Here is a 16,944-nt window from a genome sequence, read left to right as displayed (position 1 = left end):
TTTGCAGATTAGAAAAAAAGACAATATTAAACTTCTATTCTCTCTCTCTCTCTCTCTCTCTCTCTCTCTCTCTCTCTCTCTCTCTCTCTCTCTCTCTCTCTCTCTCTCTCGTCTGTTTCCATGCGCATAATTTTCACAGCGTTCTGAATGCTGACAAAGGATGACTATGGCGAGGAATGGCTTACCTGGCAGTGTGATGAGTGGTGGAAATATCCTTTAGTATTCACGCTCGCTCATCCAACACTTCCCTAAGCAATTCACTTTATAACACTCTTCACAGTACACTAATGGGTGCACTTTGTTAATGAACTCTTTACCACACAAGTCACACTGCAACACGCTACATGGTACATACGAGTATTAGTCACCATACATGCGCTAGTGGACAAATGAGAACAGTGTGGTAGCGTAACAAGCATATTAATGACACAGAGAACGTATATTGATGCCACATAGTATAGAATGTCACAAAGGGAACGTGTCTTGTCTGTGAGAAGCGAGCCAGCCCACCTGCCACCTGAGGCTGCAGTGTGGGCGAAACAAAACAAAGGTGACGAGGGTAAGGAAGATTGGCGCAAACATAACACCACTATCTGCTACACACCATGAACGCTGTCAACACCAATTATACTCTGCTAACGCCTTTCATAACATACTAATCACCTGTTGACCTTCTCCATGCTACATACAACTTACTTACAACACCCTTCATGCTACACCTTGTCATATGTCAACACCCTTCATATAAAACGCCATTCACATCACCCTGTACATCACACCCTATCAACACCCTTCATAATGCACACGAATCATTCACAGCACCCTTCATATTACACCCTAGGCACACCCTGTCAGCACATTATTCACAATACCCTATAGATCACACGTTGTCAGCATCCTTCATGTGACGCACCCTTGATAACACCCTTCATATCACACTCTGCCAGTACTCTTGATACGGCACACTACTGTAGTCACGACGGCTTTCATAGTACACCCTGCCAACATCCTACATATGGCACACTCTTGACAACACCCTTAATGTTGCACCCTGCTCCCTATCAACACCTCTCGTATGCCACACCAGGCACAACACCTCTATCACACACTAATCAACCCGGCATCATTCCATATCACGCATCATTCACACACAGTTAGCTGGCAATATAGTCAGCGAAGCCTCTAATACCCTTCCTCTACCTGACCACACTCGCAATTAACCGGCAATGTAGCCAGCCGAGCTTCTAATACCTTCGTATCCCCACCACGGGCCTTCCTCAGGTGACCGCCACTACACCTGAGGGATGCAATTAATGTACCCTTTACCGTAACATCGCCAATATTCCCAGTTTATCAGCAGCGTACGTGGAACCCTCGCCCATCACTCCCATCACTGCAGGGGATGGTGATGATATATTAGCGAGATGGTAGCTGCGATACAGGCCCATATTCTGAAACAAACCTGCGCCTCACCGCCACTACTTTCAAAAGGCTCTAGTTGAAGCTACGCGGATTTTTAATAGTGTTTTTATAGTTCTGTTGACGGATGGACAATATTTCTACACTATCAACCCGAAGAAACACTCTTGAGAACCGGCTAATCATCTCTGTGGCCGTGGAAAATAGTCGTGGTGAGAGAGCAAAGCGTTTCTGAATACGGGGTAGAAAGCAGGGTGTGCCGGCCGCCCGTGACCCAGTCCAGTCGTCCGCTTGCCTGCGTGTCGATAAATTGATTACCACGTGCCTGAGGGAGGAGGGGGTCACCTCGCTAACGATCCCACGCCCAATGACGCTGCCCGCAATCACCCCGCCTCCCCCACCGCGCCGTGATCTGCCGTGAACCGTTTGGCCCACGCGGTGTCACACGAGACCTCCGTTGATGTATTGGTGAAGTCACTATTTCTTCTCTTGTAGGTGTGAAGGACGGTTATGTATAGGAATGGTAAGGAATGATGGGTAGGGAGAAGCGGCCAGGAATGAATGGGGATGATAGATAGGAAAGGGATGGGAGGCAGTAATGGGTAGGATGAATGAGTAGGGTGCAATGGATATTGGAAGATGAGCAAGGAAGGATGGGTAGAGAGAGGCAAGTGGAGGAGGCATGAATAGAATGACTGGGTAAAGGGTAAGGACTCGGAAGAAATAGATGGGGAGGAATGGGTAAGAAAGGGATGGGTTTGTAAGATAGGTGTTGGGGATGATGGGGGTGAAGGGGAATGGGTAACGATAAACGGGTGATGTGTGGTAGAGAATGGATAACAGAGGAGTGGATAGAAAGGGATGAATAGATAGAAAGGGTAAGGATGAATGGTTGGGGAGAGATGGGAGGGGAGGGATGGGTGGGGAGGAAGGAAGAATAAAATTGCCATGCTCTATATACCTGTCCTGTTTTTATTGTTTGACTGGCAAGAGAGAGAGAGAGAGAGAGAGAGAGAGAGAGAGAGAGAGAGAGAGAGAGAGAGAGAGAGAGAGAGAGAGAGAGAGAGAGAGAGAGAATGCAGGTAGGTGTTTTCCATCATTGCTTTCTTTTCACTCTCGCATCCACGCACCTCACCATTGATTAATAACGTGGCAACAAAAAACAGGACTGGGTAAATGAAGGGGAGAGAGAGAGAGAGAGAGAGAGAGAGAGAGAGAGAGAGAGAGAGAGAGAGAGAGAGAGAGAGAGAGAGAGAGCAGTGGGTGTATTTGTGGGTAAGCAAAAATAACAAGTAATGTATTGGACAAACTTCGCTTCTCTCTCTCTCTCTCTCTCTCTCTCTCTCTCTCTCTCTCTCTCTCTCTCTCTCTCTCTCTCTCTCTCTCTCCCTCTCCTTCCCTCCTCAAAGGTGTAGCGTCTCTCCCCCTCCTTGTTATTATCACAAAGGCGAGGCAAGTGAGTGCACGTGAGTGGGTGAGGTGACAGTGCGGTACATACGAAGGTTGAGAATGCATGAGTGAGTGAGTGTATCTGTGTGTGGGTGGGTAGGTGGGTGGATCAGGTGAGGTGAGAGTACATACGAAGTTTAAAATGTGAGTGAGTGAGTGAATGAGTATGTTTTGAGTTTGTTTGGCAGGATGTGATAGTACTTTATAATATCTAGCAGGGTGGTACAGTGATGGATAGGGTGTGTTAATACTTTAGAATAGCTGGTGGGATGATGCAGGTATTGGGGTGTATTGGTGCTTTCAAATACTTGGGAGAGTAGTAGGGAGGTTAGCAAGATGAATTAGTGTTTTAGAGTACCTGGCAGTGTTGTAGGGAGGTTAGCGGGATGTATCAGTGTTTTTAAATATATGATAGGGTAATTAAGTACGGGATAAAACGAGTAGAGCTGAGTGCCTGGCAGCGTGAGTGATGGTGAGGGAGGGGGTAAGGGCTTGTACAGGGTGTGGTAGGGGCGAGGGGCTGCGTCAGCTGGTCAGCCCTGAAGGGAATATATATACTCGTATATATAAAAAGTAGACAGCCGGACATCCTTCACCTCGTTCCCAAAGTTTGCAGCAGTTTGCAGCAGTTTGTAGGCAAGAGTTTGATTGACGCATCTGTGCAATCTGTATTCCACCACCAGCACTGCACGTTATTTTGGGTGTTTGTTGATCTTTTTCGTCACGAGTGAAGGAGGCGCTGATCAAGGGCACGAGTGAAAAGTGAGGGAAAAAAAAAGAAAAATATCAGATTAATTGCGACTTTCCCATCCCTCTGAAAAGTTTTTAGATTTAATTTTCCTTTCCTGGATTAGTGATGATGATAATAACAATGGTCATGATAAATTTGATGCTGGTGATTGTTATTATGATGAGAAGGAGGAGGAGGAGGAAGAGGACAATCATAATATAGATTCTATTTAATTTGGAGGTACATGGAACTTAATGAAAAAAATCTGAGTGGTAATATTAAACGCAAATCATAATTACAACCAATAAAATTAATGCACTCTCTCTCTCTCTCTCTCTCTCTCTCTCTCTCTCTCTCTCTCTCTCTCTCTCTCTCTCTCTCTCTCTCTCTCTCTCTCTCTCTCTCTCTCTCTCTCTCTCTCTCTCTCTCTCTGTGATGCGTATAAAAGCTCGTCCCTCCCTTCTCACCCCCTTCCCCCCTCCAAGCCAGTAGGCCGCCAGCTGCGGGGCTAAACTAATTATCATCATCATTTAAATAATTCTGATGCTGCATAAAACATAAGCGTGCAGTTAACAGTAGGCAGGGAGTTGACTTGGGGAAAATATGCCGGGGTTATTTGTTCAGCCTCATCATTAACACCATAAAACAACAGCGGCAGCAGCATCAGTAACAACAACAACAACAACAACAACAATAACAACAACAACAACAACAACAACAACGAGAACGGCATCATCATCATCATCAGCAACAACAATAACTGCAACAACAACAACATTATCATCATCGTGAACAATAACAGCAGCAGCAGCAACACCAGCAGCAACAACTACAGCAGCCGCAGCAGCAACAACAACAACAACAATGACAACAACAACAACAACAACAACAACAACAACAACAATGACAACAACAACAACAATGACAACAACAACAACAACAACAACAACAACAACAACAACAACAACAACAACAACAACCACAACAACATCAACATCAGCAACAACAACTTTTATTACTACTACTATTACTACTACTACTACTACTTTTACGAGACTACTTCCATCACCACTACCTCTAAAAACTACAACAATAACAGATTACGCAAAATGCCACCACCACTACTACCATCACCACTACCACCACCACCACCACCACCACCATCACCTTATTTATACTTATTTGTGTTAAATCAGGGTTTATTTGCGGTACATCAGGGTCTGTTTGTGCATCACCATCACCACCAACATACATACATCTGACAGCAACATCATCACCACCACCACCACCACCATCATCATCATCACAACCACCACCACCACCATCACCACCATCACCACCTTCACATTCTTCAAAGCGTGAAGCATATTTACTTTTATCTTTGCACATCATAAACTACTTTGTACAACTTTGGTCACTCACTTCCACATCGTTTTGTATTTTTCCTCAACCTGAAGTAACCTGATCTACAAAGAATCTAATCTACTAAGAATTCTACCAGGTTTTGTTGGGAGACTCTCAACAGACCAGGGTACTCATTCGAATTCTCTTACTGCTTTGATCATCCTTTGCTAACATTCAAGTCACTGTAAGGATCTGTTTGCATGGACCTACTGAGATATGAGAGAGAGAGAGAGAGAGAGAGAGAGAGAGAGAGAGAGAGAGAGAGAGAGAGAGAGAGAGAGAGAGAGAGAGAGAGAGAGAGAGAGAGAGAGAGAGAGAGAGAAGATTGATTGTGTCTTCTCTTAGCTACAAAACTATTTAAGTGGCTTTAGTACAATAGTGTATCTAAAAAGTTGCATGCGGTTCTCGTATAAAGAAATATCTAGTAGTGAGAGAATTAATGAAGGAAAGAACAGAACACAGTGGACGCGATTGCAGGACCTGTATTCCAAAACGTTTCGCTGTCTTACGTCTTCTTTCAACGAACACTCGTGGGAATCATTAGAGTTTTCAGTGATGTTTAATGATTCTTATGGTAGTTTGATCTAGAATTTACATTACCACTGAAGAAAAAAAGTATCCATGAGAACACGACTCACTGTGGCCTTTGAAAATTGTTCTAATGTGGGAATCGTTAAAGTTTTCAAGGATGTTTTAATTATTCTCGTAGTAGTTTAATCAGGAATGTACATCATCACTGGAAAAAAAAAGCACTCATGAGAATCAGATTAATCGTCTTTGTGGCCTTTGAAAACTATCTTAATAAAAAAAAAAGAAAAGAAAAAGAAAACGAACATTTGAATACATGAGGGCTGGAAGGTTACTTACTTACCTTGTAACACTGACTGCGCCTAGCTAATTGTTGAAGAATCTTACTATTTTTTCCTTATAAGTGAAGCGCCATTTGGTGAACTGCTTTCTTTGTTTTCCCGTTATTTGCATGAATTTCCCTACCCAACTTTGAAATCATGCCTCATTAGGCTCATAAATATTTACTCCTTCTTAATGGGTGCTTGAAAATATTGAGATTAATGGCTTGTTTTTTTTTTTTTTTTTTTTATTCATACTTATCAACTCTTAATTATCTAACTTCTTCATCATCTTTTCATCATAAATTTCTAGGACTCTACAACAGGACATAACTCTCCCGCAAACTTCTTTCATTCTCTCTCTCTCTCTCTCTCTCTCTCTCTCTCTCTCTCTCTCTCTCTCTCTCTCTCTCTCTCTCTCTCTCTCTCTCTCTCTCTCTCTCTCTCTCTCTCTCTCGGGTGTTCGTTTATTCCTAAAAACTTCTCATCGCCTCAGAACGTCTTGCCTAATTGGTCTCTTTAATCCCAAGACTGCTACCGCTTCCTTCCAGTTTGATTTTATAGTGTTCTTGGTCGCGTTAGAGAACATTTTTAGCGCAACAAAACTTCTTTCCTAATTACCCTTTTTAATCCCTCCACTGCTATAGTTACTTTTCAGCTTGGTATTATAGTCTCTACTGGTGATGTGACTTTACTCTGTCTTGGTTCTCTTTTAGAGATTTTAGTGAAGTTTTTGCTGTTGCCTTAGACATATCAAAAGGTTTTCATAGAATCCGGCACAAAGCTTTGATTTCCAAATTACCCTTCTATGGCTTCTACCCTTCTCTCTGTAACTTCATCTCAAGTTTCCTTTCTGATATTTCTATTGCTGATGTGATAGACGGTCACTGTTCTCCTAAATCTATTAAACGTGGTGTTTCTCAGGGTTCTGTCCTGTCACCCACTCTCTTCCTATTATTCATCAATGATCTTCTAAACTAAACTTTTTGTCCTATCTACTCCTACGCTGATGATACCACTCTGCACTTTTCCACATCTTTTTGTAGACGTCCAACCCTTCAGAAAATAAACAGTTCACACAGGGAAGCCACAGAACGCCTGACTTCTTATCTCTATTGTTGCATCATTATCTCGATTGTTGCAGAGCAAACTTAGTATTGTTCAGTGTCTCAAAAACTCAATTCCTCCATCTATCACCTTGACACAACCTTCCAGATAACTATCCCCTCTTCTTTAATGACACTCAACTGTCCCCCTCTTCTTTAATGACACTCAACTGTCTCCCTCTTCTACACTGAGCATCCTCGGTCTGTCCTCTACTCATGTTCTAAACTGGAAACTCTACATCTCATCTCTAGCTAAAAACAGGTTCTATGAAGTTAGGCGTTCTGAGTCGCCTCCGCCAGTTTTTCTCACCCTTCCAGCTACTAACTCTGTACAAGGGCCATATCCGTTCATGTATGGAGTATGCTTCACGTGTATGGCGGCGTTCCACTCATACCGCTATTTTAGATAAGGTGGAATCAAAAGCTTTTCATCTTATCAACTCCTCTCCTTTAAGTGACTGTCTTCAGCCTATTTCCCATCGCCGCAATGTTGCATTTCTTGCTATCTTCTATCGCTATTTTCATGCTAAACTGCTCTTCTGATCTTGCTATCTGCATGCCTCCCTTCCTCTCGCGGCCTCGCTGCCCAGGTTCTTCTCTCATCTCTATTCTGTCCACTTCTCTAATGTAAGAGTTAACCAGTATTCTCAATCATTCATCCGTATCTCTAGTATGCTCTGGAACTCCCTGCCTGCTTGTGTATTTCCTCCCTCTTATGACTTGAACTCTTTCAGGAGGGAGCTTTCAAGACACTTAGCCTTCAATTTTCCATGATTCTCTTGACATCTCTTTTGGCACTGACACCTCAGTGGGAATTTTTTCTCTTTTTTGTTGCCCTTGGTCAGTGACCCTCTTACATAAAAAAAAGTTTCGACGAGGATCTTGAAAGACCACATTCACAGTAAAAGGTGCTGTCGAATATTTGTAAAGCTTTTTGGAACTTGTGGCTTAATTTTTTATGATTAAACTTTACTATGGTTGCTAAAAATAAAATCAACTTCGGTCATTAGCAGTGAGAGATTTAAAGTGTATGAAATAATGGTACAAGTTTATAAAAATGAAATACGTACACTGGAATGCTACTCTATGAAACCAGTCTGCTTCATTACTCATCTTTACGTCTACATGTATTTGTGTAGATACTTACAAACGATGTATATTTTCTCAGTCCGCCGTTTACACGCTTACCTAAGCCGACTACGAGTTTCAAGGTATGTACGAGCACATCTTTACAGTACACGATGCGTTTATGAAATTGTACATAAATATCAGCAGCTTCCACTCATACTGCTCTTCTAGACAGGGTGGAATCAAAAGCTTTTCGTCTCATCAACTCCTCTCCTCTAACTGACTGTCTTCAGCCTCTCTCTCACCGCCGCAATGTTGCATCTCTAGCTGTCTTTTACCGCTGTTTTCATGCTAACTGCTCTTCTGATCTTGCTAACTGCATGCCTCCCCTCCTCCCGCGGCCTCGCTGCACAAGACTTTCTTCTTTCTCTCACCCCTATTCTGTCCACCTCTCTAACGCAAGAGTTAACCAGTACTCTCAATCATTCATCCCTTTCTCTGGTAAACTCTGGAACTCCCTGCCAGCTTCTGTATTTCCACCTTCCTATGACTTGAATTCCTTCAAGAGGGAGGTTTCAAGAAACTTATTCATCAATTTTTGACCACTGCTTTGACCCTTGTATGGGACTGGCATTTCAGTGAGCATTTTTTTTTATTGGATTTTTGTTGCCCTTGGCCAGTGTCCTTCCTACATAAAAAAAAAAAAAAGCTGTACATACCTAATGAGTGAGAGGATGGAGAGATGGTTTTCTTTCTCTCTTTCTTCTTCTTCTTCTTCTTCTTCACTTCGTTCTTTCTTTCCTCCTCTTCTTCTTCTTCTTCTTCTTCTTCTTCTTCTTCTTCTTCTTCTTCTTCTTCTTTCTTTCTTTCTTTCTTTCTTTCTTTCTTTCTTTCTTCTTCTTCTTCTTCTTCTTTCTTTCTTTCTTTCTTTCTTTCTTTCTTTCCTCTTCTTCCTCTTCTTTATTTCTTTCTTTTTCTCTTTCTTTCTGTCTTTCTTCTTCTTCTTCTTCATTTCGTTTTTTCTTTCTTGTTCTTGTTCTTGTTCTTGTTCTTATTCTTGTTCTTGTTCTTCTTCATTTCGTTCTTTCTCCTTCTTCATTTCGTTCTTTCTTCTTCTTCTTCTTCTTCTTCTTCTTCTTCTTCTTCTTCTTCTTCTTCTTCTACAATAACACTACCACCACCACCACCACCACCATCAACAACAACAACAACAACAACAACAACAACAACAACAACTACTACAACTACTACTACTACTACTACTACTACTACTACTACTACTACTACTACTACTACTACTACTATTTGATTAACTGCGGTGCCGTGGAATAGACAAACAGCCGACAGGAATGGTTGGAGACGATTGAGGAAACCTTCGTCCCGTAGAGAAACCATAAACGATGATGATGATGATGATGATGATGATGATGATGATGAAAGATGAGGAGGAGGAGGAGGAGGAGGAGGAGGAGGAGGAGGAGGAGGAGGAGGAGGAGGAGGAGGAGGAGGAGGAGGAGGAGGAGGAAGACGAAACAATAACAACACTGGTTTATATTCAAGACACTTATCCTCTAATCTTACTTTTTTCTTTCTTTAGGGACTGGCATATCTCTCTCTCTCTCTCTCTCTCTCTCTCTCTCTCTCTCTCTCTCTCTCTCTCTCTCTCTCTCTCTCTCTCTCTCTCTCTCTCTCTCTCCCTTTTTGTTCTCCTAGACTCGTGCCACTCGTATACAAAAAAATACCTGAGATGAAAACTGTTGAAACTACTGCTGAAATGCGTCATGTACGAACACTAAGGGAGTATTATCTGCACGAGGCAATGATACACAAGGAAAGTATTGCATTTACACACTCGTCAGGGATCGGGTGTGGCGCAGCGAGCGTGTGCATGAAGGCTGTCCGTCTGGCTGGCTGTCTGACTGGTTGTGGTGGGATAGGATGGGGTTACCGGGAAGTGGAGGCTTTGAGATGTGGCTTTTCAGGGTGTGGCTTTCGTGTGGACTTTTGGGTGGGTTGTGGTAGGGTGGGAGAGTCGGTGTGTTGATCTCGCTGTGTGTTTGCTGTTGTGGCTGTTGGGTTGACTGTACACGTGAACATAAGAAAATAAGAAAAACCGCAAGAGTCCAACACATCTATACATGACAGTCCTTTTAGAAAACTTATCCACAAAGAAGACCTACACGTGGCATTCCCTTTATAAAAACCTACCTTCTTATTTCATCCCTATCCATAAATTCATCTAACTTTCCTATTGACTGCTAACAACCTGATAGACTGAGCGTATTCCAGCTACTACAGCCATTTATCAGTCTATCCGAAAAACATTTTCTCTGCTAGAACCCGGCAGTCTGGGTGTCTAGGTGTCGGCGTGATGGGGTAAGTGTCAGGCGGGCCGGAACATGGCAGCAAAATCCTATCAAAAGGCAGCGAACCGACGGACCGATGATACTGGAAACTAAGCAAAGGGCGCTGAAAAGTGTTGCGGGTCAGGTGACGGGCGTGGTGTTACGTTTTGAGGGTGTGGCGATGGTTTTGATGGTGATTGTGTGTTGCAGAATGAGCGAGCAGAGAGCGTGGTGTAGTGTAATGATGGTGATTGTGGTGAGCTGTGGTGAGTGTGGAGAGAATAGAAGTGGAGGGTGTGTGTCTAGGTGTGGTGGGTGGTGATGAGAGAGAGGGATATGTGTGGTGTTGACGGGTTGTGATAGGGTGTGGTGGTTTGGTGCGGTGGGTGGTGGTGAGAGAGCGATGGTTGTGGTGGTGAGTGGTATGGTGTGGTGGGCTGCGGTAAGAGAGAGAGAGATGTAGGGAGTGATGGGTTGTGGTGGGATCTTTTGAGAGAGAGAGAGAGAGAGAGAGAGAGAGAGAGAGAGAGAGAGAGAGAGAGAGAGAGAGAGAGAGAGAGGTGAGTGGCAGGGTGTGGTGGTGGCGAATATTGTTAAGTGCGTAGCTAGAAATGTGGTGCAGTCAGGAGATGGTTGCACACACACACGTACACATACACACACACACACACACACACACACACACACACACACACACACACACACACACACACACCAGGAAACACCACTTTTATATCAGGCTACACTGCTAAGTAACGTGGCTCACTTTTCTTTATTTAACCCCAGCAAGACTCTTTGTTCTTCAGCTCACTTACCCACTTACTTATTCACTTGAGCATTTCCTCGGACTCTCCTCCTTTACTTTTCCACCTCTTCCTCCACATCCTCTACCTCTTCCTCCTCCTCCCCCACAATCCCTTAAGAGTAAATACATAAGCAGCTTCCCACACCATTAAACATTTACCTCCATCAGAATCTTAAACTGGTATTTGTATTTAGTATGTTTGTACCTCCGACTCCATGCATCGCTTGACTCTCATATTCCCTCGTGTTTTTTTATTAATGCTTGGTGTTTCTTTTTTGTGGTCCCTGCAGGTGAGTGGACTGAGTAATCAGGGCCACGTGGCGGTGCAGGTGTTGCGAGGAGATTGCTGAGGTTACTTGTGTGAGCTGAGCGTCAGGTAATGTGAGATTTTAGATTTTTTTTCCTCCTCTTATTCCTCTTCCGTCTTCCCCTCCACCACTTCCTCCTCCTCCTCCAGTTTTATATTCCAATGATTAATGCAAATGATATTCTGTATTTTGATATATTACAGGAACTGTTATCTTTTTCTTGCTTGTGGCGTTATACGATCTTGCTTGCAGCGGAAAAAAAAGTTTTAGTTAGTCAGTCAGTCAATCATTTAATCGATCCTCCTCCTCCTCCTCTTTCTAATGAAACCTCGGTGTTTTCTTCTCGTCTTACTCCACATCCACCTCTCTTATTTTAGCTCTCATGGTTCAGATTAATTAAACAGTGTAATGTACCGCAAATATCCTCGTAGGGGTCAACACGTGTGCTGCTGGTTTGTTCTTCCTTTGTGCTCAATCGTGTTCCATCCTCCTCCTCCTCCTCCTCCATCCTTATAACTCCTCTCTGGCTTCCTTAATTTTCCACTCCATACCATTATCAATTTCCAGGGCGGGCCGTAATTACAGGCAGTCTACCCACACATTATCCAGCATTACGGGGCAGGACTGCGGCTGACTCTCGTGTCCCAGATTCCCGTGGTCACTGCATGGGACGCCGCGCTCCCCCGTAATGGCTCCCCTAACTCTGGCCAGTCGTTCTGCTCAGGCTGTCATTGTGATTACGCCCACCCATGCAGAGTCCGAGAAGCTAAGCCTGGTGGGACTGTATTTTGAAACGTTCGTGCGTCTTTCTTGTCTACGTACTTTTAATAAGCTTTTTTTTTCTGTCTTTGTGTGTGTGTGTGTGTGTGTGTGTGTTTTGTGTGTGTGTGTTAAGCGTTTTATGTACTATGTTTTTTTTTTCTGTTTTTTTCTGTTTTTTTTTTTTTTCTATTTTCACTGGTCATGTGTCTTTTTGATGATGCTTAGTACGTTTTGTGGCCAGTAAGATATCAGTCAGTCAGTATTGGAAGTATTGTTTACTATCTCTGCTTCGTATTCATAGAGACTTTGGGCTGTCCTAGGAATTATTTTTCGAAAGCCAAACATACAATTAGTTGTGTTCTCGTGAGTGCTTTGTCTCTTTCATGACGTAGAATCTGAGTAAAACTGTCATTGAAATCGTGAAAACATCCTTGAAAACCCTACTTACTTACACCAGACCCTATTGGAGGTTGGTATACGAGTAACACACCTAAGTGTTTGGAAATCTTGTCCCTGGGTTGTAGTTTTGTTGAGGCTGTCTGAGAGAATGCACCAAAGCCAGGAACCGCAATTTCACACGTTTCTCGGCGTCTGTCTCAACAACTTTTAACAGGCTCTGGTGAATGTTATTGGAGTTTTTGATATATTTGCATGATGTTACTGATAGGTTAACAAAGATTCTGCAATATCAATGGCAAAAGCATCCCTGAAAACACGACAAATTGTGTCTGTGACCTTTGAAATCAATCCTGATGAGAGAACAAAGCGTGCAAGGAACAAAGCCTGCAGGCCAAAGACCCAATACATGGAGCGCTTTCGCTAACGCTTCGTCTTATGTCTCTGCTATTTCCACAGGCTCTGTTGGACGTTACTATTGACAAAAGATGTTTTCATGGCTAGTAATGCTTCGACAAGAACCTCACAGCATCAATGGGAGAAAAAAAAAAAAACACAGCTTTGAGAACCTGGCTAATCATCTTTGCGCCCTTTGAAAATAGGCTTTAAGAGAGAACAAAGTGTTTCATAATAGAGAACTCGCCTCTTTGATTCTTCCCTGAGGCTGCGCAGTGCTAGAACGCGCATGGTCAGAGAGAGAGAGAGAGAGAGAGAGAGAGAGAGAGAGAGAGAGAGAGAGAGAGAGAGAGAGAGAGAGAGACTTAACCCTTTCACTTTGATACGAGACAATTATCACCACCATATACAATGTATGAAATCTTTATAAGCATCTGCAAGAAAGTTATAGAAAAGAACAGATTTTACAATTTCTACCCAGTTTAAAAAAATGGATTTGGCTGTAGATCAAGTAAAGATGTCTCAGAGTGATTGGCAATTAGGGAAAGGTATACCGAGTGACAGTCAAAGGGCTGACAAACATTCAATTCATGCTGTACTTACACGTCTTATACATACACAGGCTTCAAGAAAGAGTGTCGCTTACCAATCCAAAAGTCTCCTTCATACACTGAGAAAATGCACACTCTACAAAAATCGTCTGGAAATCATTCATACGTACAAAACTTCAATATTTTTTCTTTTCTTTCCTCGCTTTCCCTTCGTGAATATCTGTGTCAAAGGAAGGACGTATTGAAATCATTCCCATGGCTGGCTCGAGAATATGTTGCGAGGCTGCAGTGAACTCTGACAGGAAGCAGCTCGCCATGTTTTCTGTTGGCGTCCACTGCAGTGTGAAAATGATCGTATACATGCACACATCACCTGCAGGGAAGAAAAAAAAAAAAAAATAGCGTGGTGTTTTAGCCTATGTAAAAAAAAAAAAAAAATGATGAGGTCTTTTATCCTGTGTAAAAAAAAAAAAAGTGTGATGCTCTAGCCTATTAAAAAAATAGATAAATAAAAGATAGTGTGGTGTTTTAGCGTATGTGAGAAAAGTGTTTTTTTTTCTTTAGCTTATGTAAAGAAATATATAATAGTGTTTTAGTCTATGTAAAAAAAAAATAGTGTGGTATTTTAGCTTATTTTAAAAAGTATGGTGTTTTAAGTTTATGTAGAAAAAAATAATAATCCAAACATGCTTTCGCTTTGAGCAATAAAACGAATGACTTACATAGGCAGTGGTGAAACTACTGTATATATTTGTTCTTCTCTTTGATTTATTACACACAGTTCAGAGTATTCAGGTTAAGTGCATTACCGTAAGACAAACACCAGCAGCTTAGGCGCGACCTTTACTTATTACGTGGCCAGACGTATCCATGACAATCTGACGGAATGTTGTTGTCTCGCGGACCAGAAAGCGAATGTGATATTGTAGGCATTGTGTGGGAGGAGGAAGAATATAGACAGGTGAAGATAACAGGTAGAGAGTATAAAAAGAAAGAATTGTTGTAGTAGGAGAGGAAAATTGGCCTGTATTTAAACCTCTTGATATCGATTTATATTCTAGACGTCATTAAATATATTACCAAGTTTAGCTTAAAGTTTTTCGTTATCAAGTGCTTATAAATTATCTAATATTAGTAGTAGTAGTGGTAGGAAAGATAAATTGGCCTTTGACGTCGATTTAATTATATTCCGGGTGTCACTAAAGATAGTAGCAAGTAAGAATGATGCTTTTCGTTATCAAAGGGTTATGAATGATCAAGTTACTCATCCAGCACAATCATATCTTATCTGCTGCATGTTGTCACTAATTAACAGGTGTCATGTTGAAGTTTGGAAGCTGTTTGAACTAACGCCGGGTGGGTGAAGTAACTGACTGGAAAGTGACTTGAATATATAACTGATGTGGATAAACGACACACTACTAGTTTATCTCTCTCTCTCTCTCTCTCTCTCTCTCTCTCTCTCTCTCTCTCTCTCTCTCTCTCTCTCTCTCTCTCTCTCTCTCTCTCTCTCTTTCTCTGCATATGTTTGAAGAAGTAAATTCTATCACGAAACTGAAGGTAAAGAGAAATGCATAATGAATTAGTGGCTGAACTAAAGAGGAGGAGGAGGAGGAGGAAGAGGAGGAGGAGGTAGGAGGAGGAGGAGGAGGAGGAGGAGGAGGAGGTAAAGGCGATGACTTGCGGTGGAGGTCATGCAGTGCGAAAAAATGAGAGAGAGAGAGAGAGAGAGAGAGAGAGAGAGAGAGAGAGAGAGAGAGAGAGAGAGAGAGAGAGAGAGAGAGAGAGAGAGAGAGAGAGAGAGAGAGAGAGAGAAATTGCAACATAATTTTCCACTCAGCTAAAATTTCATCTCCAATTTTTTACTCATTAACTTGCTTTCCTTTTTAACTTCACGTTATTTTCTTTTTATTAATGTTCGCTCCTCTCTCTCTCTCTCTCTCTCTCTCTCTCTCTCTCTCTCTCTCTCTCTCTCTCTCTCTCTCTCTCTCTCTCTCTCTCTCTCTCTCTCTCTCTCTCTCTCTCAATGTTATTCTCTACTATTTTTAAGCTTATTAATTTGTGATGCATGATTTTTTATATAATTAAACACAAAGACATTCTCGTAATTAATGTATATATATATATATATATATATATATATATATATATATATATATATATATATATATATATATATATATATATATATATATATATATATATATATATTTTTTTTTTTTTTTTTTTTTTTCACACCCAAGATATGAAAGCGATCAAAGACATTTTTCTTACCAAAACTATTCTTTACTTTTTCTCTATCAACTACAATTGTTTTTTTATTCTGTTTTCTGAAGCTTTTATATATATATATGTATATATATATATATATATATATATATATATATATATATATATATATATATATATATATATATATATATATATATATATATATATATATATATATATATATTCTCAAAGTCTTTCATATCTTTTAGGGTCTTGTCACGTTAGTATTATTGAAGAGATGATTTTTTTTCTATAAATAGGTTAGGTTAGGTTAGGTTTGATTAGGTTATGGTATCTGTGTGATAATGTTACTCTATGCTGTGCTAGGTTAGGTTAGGTTAGGTTAGGTAAGGTTAGTTTCGGTTAGGTATGGTTAAGATAGGTTAGATAAGGTTAGGCAAGGTTTGGTTAGGCTAAGTTAAGATAGGTAAAGTTAGATTAAGAAAAGTTAGGTTTGGCTAGGTTAATATATCTTAGGTAACGTTAGGCAAGATTAGATTAGGTTAGATTAGGTAATAAGGTTAGGTTAGGCAAGGTTAAGATGTTAGGTAAGGTTAGGTTGGGTTACGTAAGGTTAAATATAGGAGGAACTATACGGCTAGAAGTCCCTAAGAGGCCGTTGGCAGCAGCACATCGCGTTAGGGATCCGTGTCTTAACGTGTAGAGGCGCGGGCGTGAGGAGTAACGATCGTGGAGGCGTTTATTGGTTCCCTTTAATGAAAACCACCAGGATACGGGCAGGACGAGATGAGCCGCCGTGTTATAAGCCGCCAGCCGAGTTTCCTGCGTGTGGGATTCCCGATGACTTTCCTGCGGCGGCTGTGTGTGTGTGTGTGTGTGTGTGTGTGTGTGTGTGTGTGTGTGTGTGTGTGTGCGTGGTGTGGCTTTGTCTTGCCAGGGAGTGGGAGTAGGACAGCCAGGAGGAGGAGGAGGAGGAGGAGGAGGAGGAGGAGGAGGAGGAGGAGGAGGAGGGTAGGACAGCTAGGAGGAGGAGACAGGAGAAGAGTGTCTGGTATCGGTAACAGCATCTTGGTTTCCACACAGGATGCTCCCGCCACAGCCTGGAACACCTCCTAGCAGGTCCAC

The sequence above is a fragment of the Scylla paramamosain genome, chromosome 4 (genome assembly GCF_035594125.1).
Source record: "Scylla paramamosain isolate STU-SP2022 chromosome 4, ASM3559412v1, whole genome shotgun sequence".
NCBI classification, from domain to species: Eukaryota; Metazoa; Arthropoda; class Malacostraca; order Decapoda; family Portunidae; genus Scylla; species Scylla paramamosain.
The sequence above is the reverse complement of the archived record's forward strand: the minus strand, read 5'-3'. Positions refer to the sequence as shown.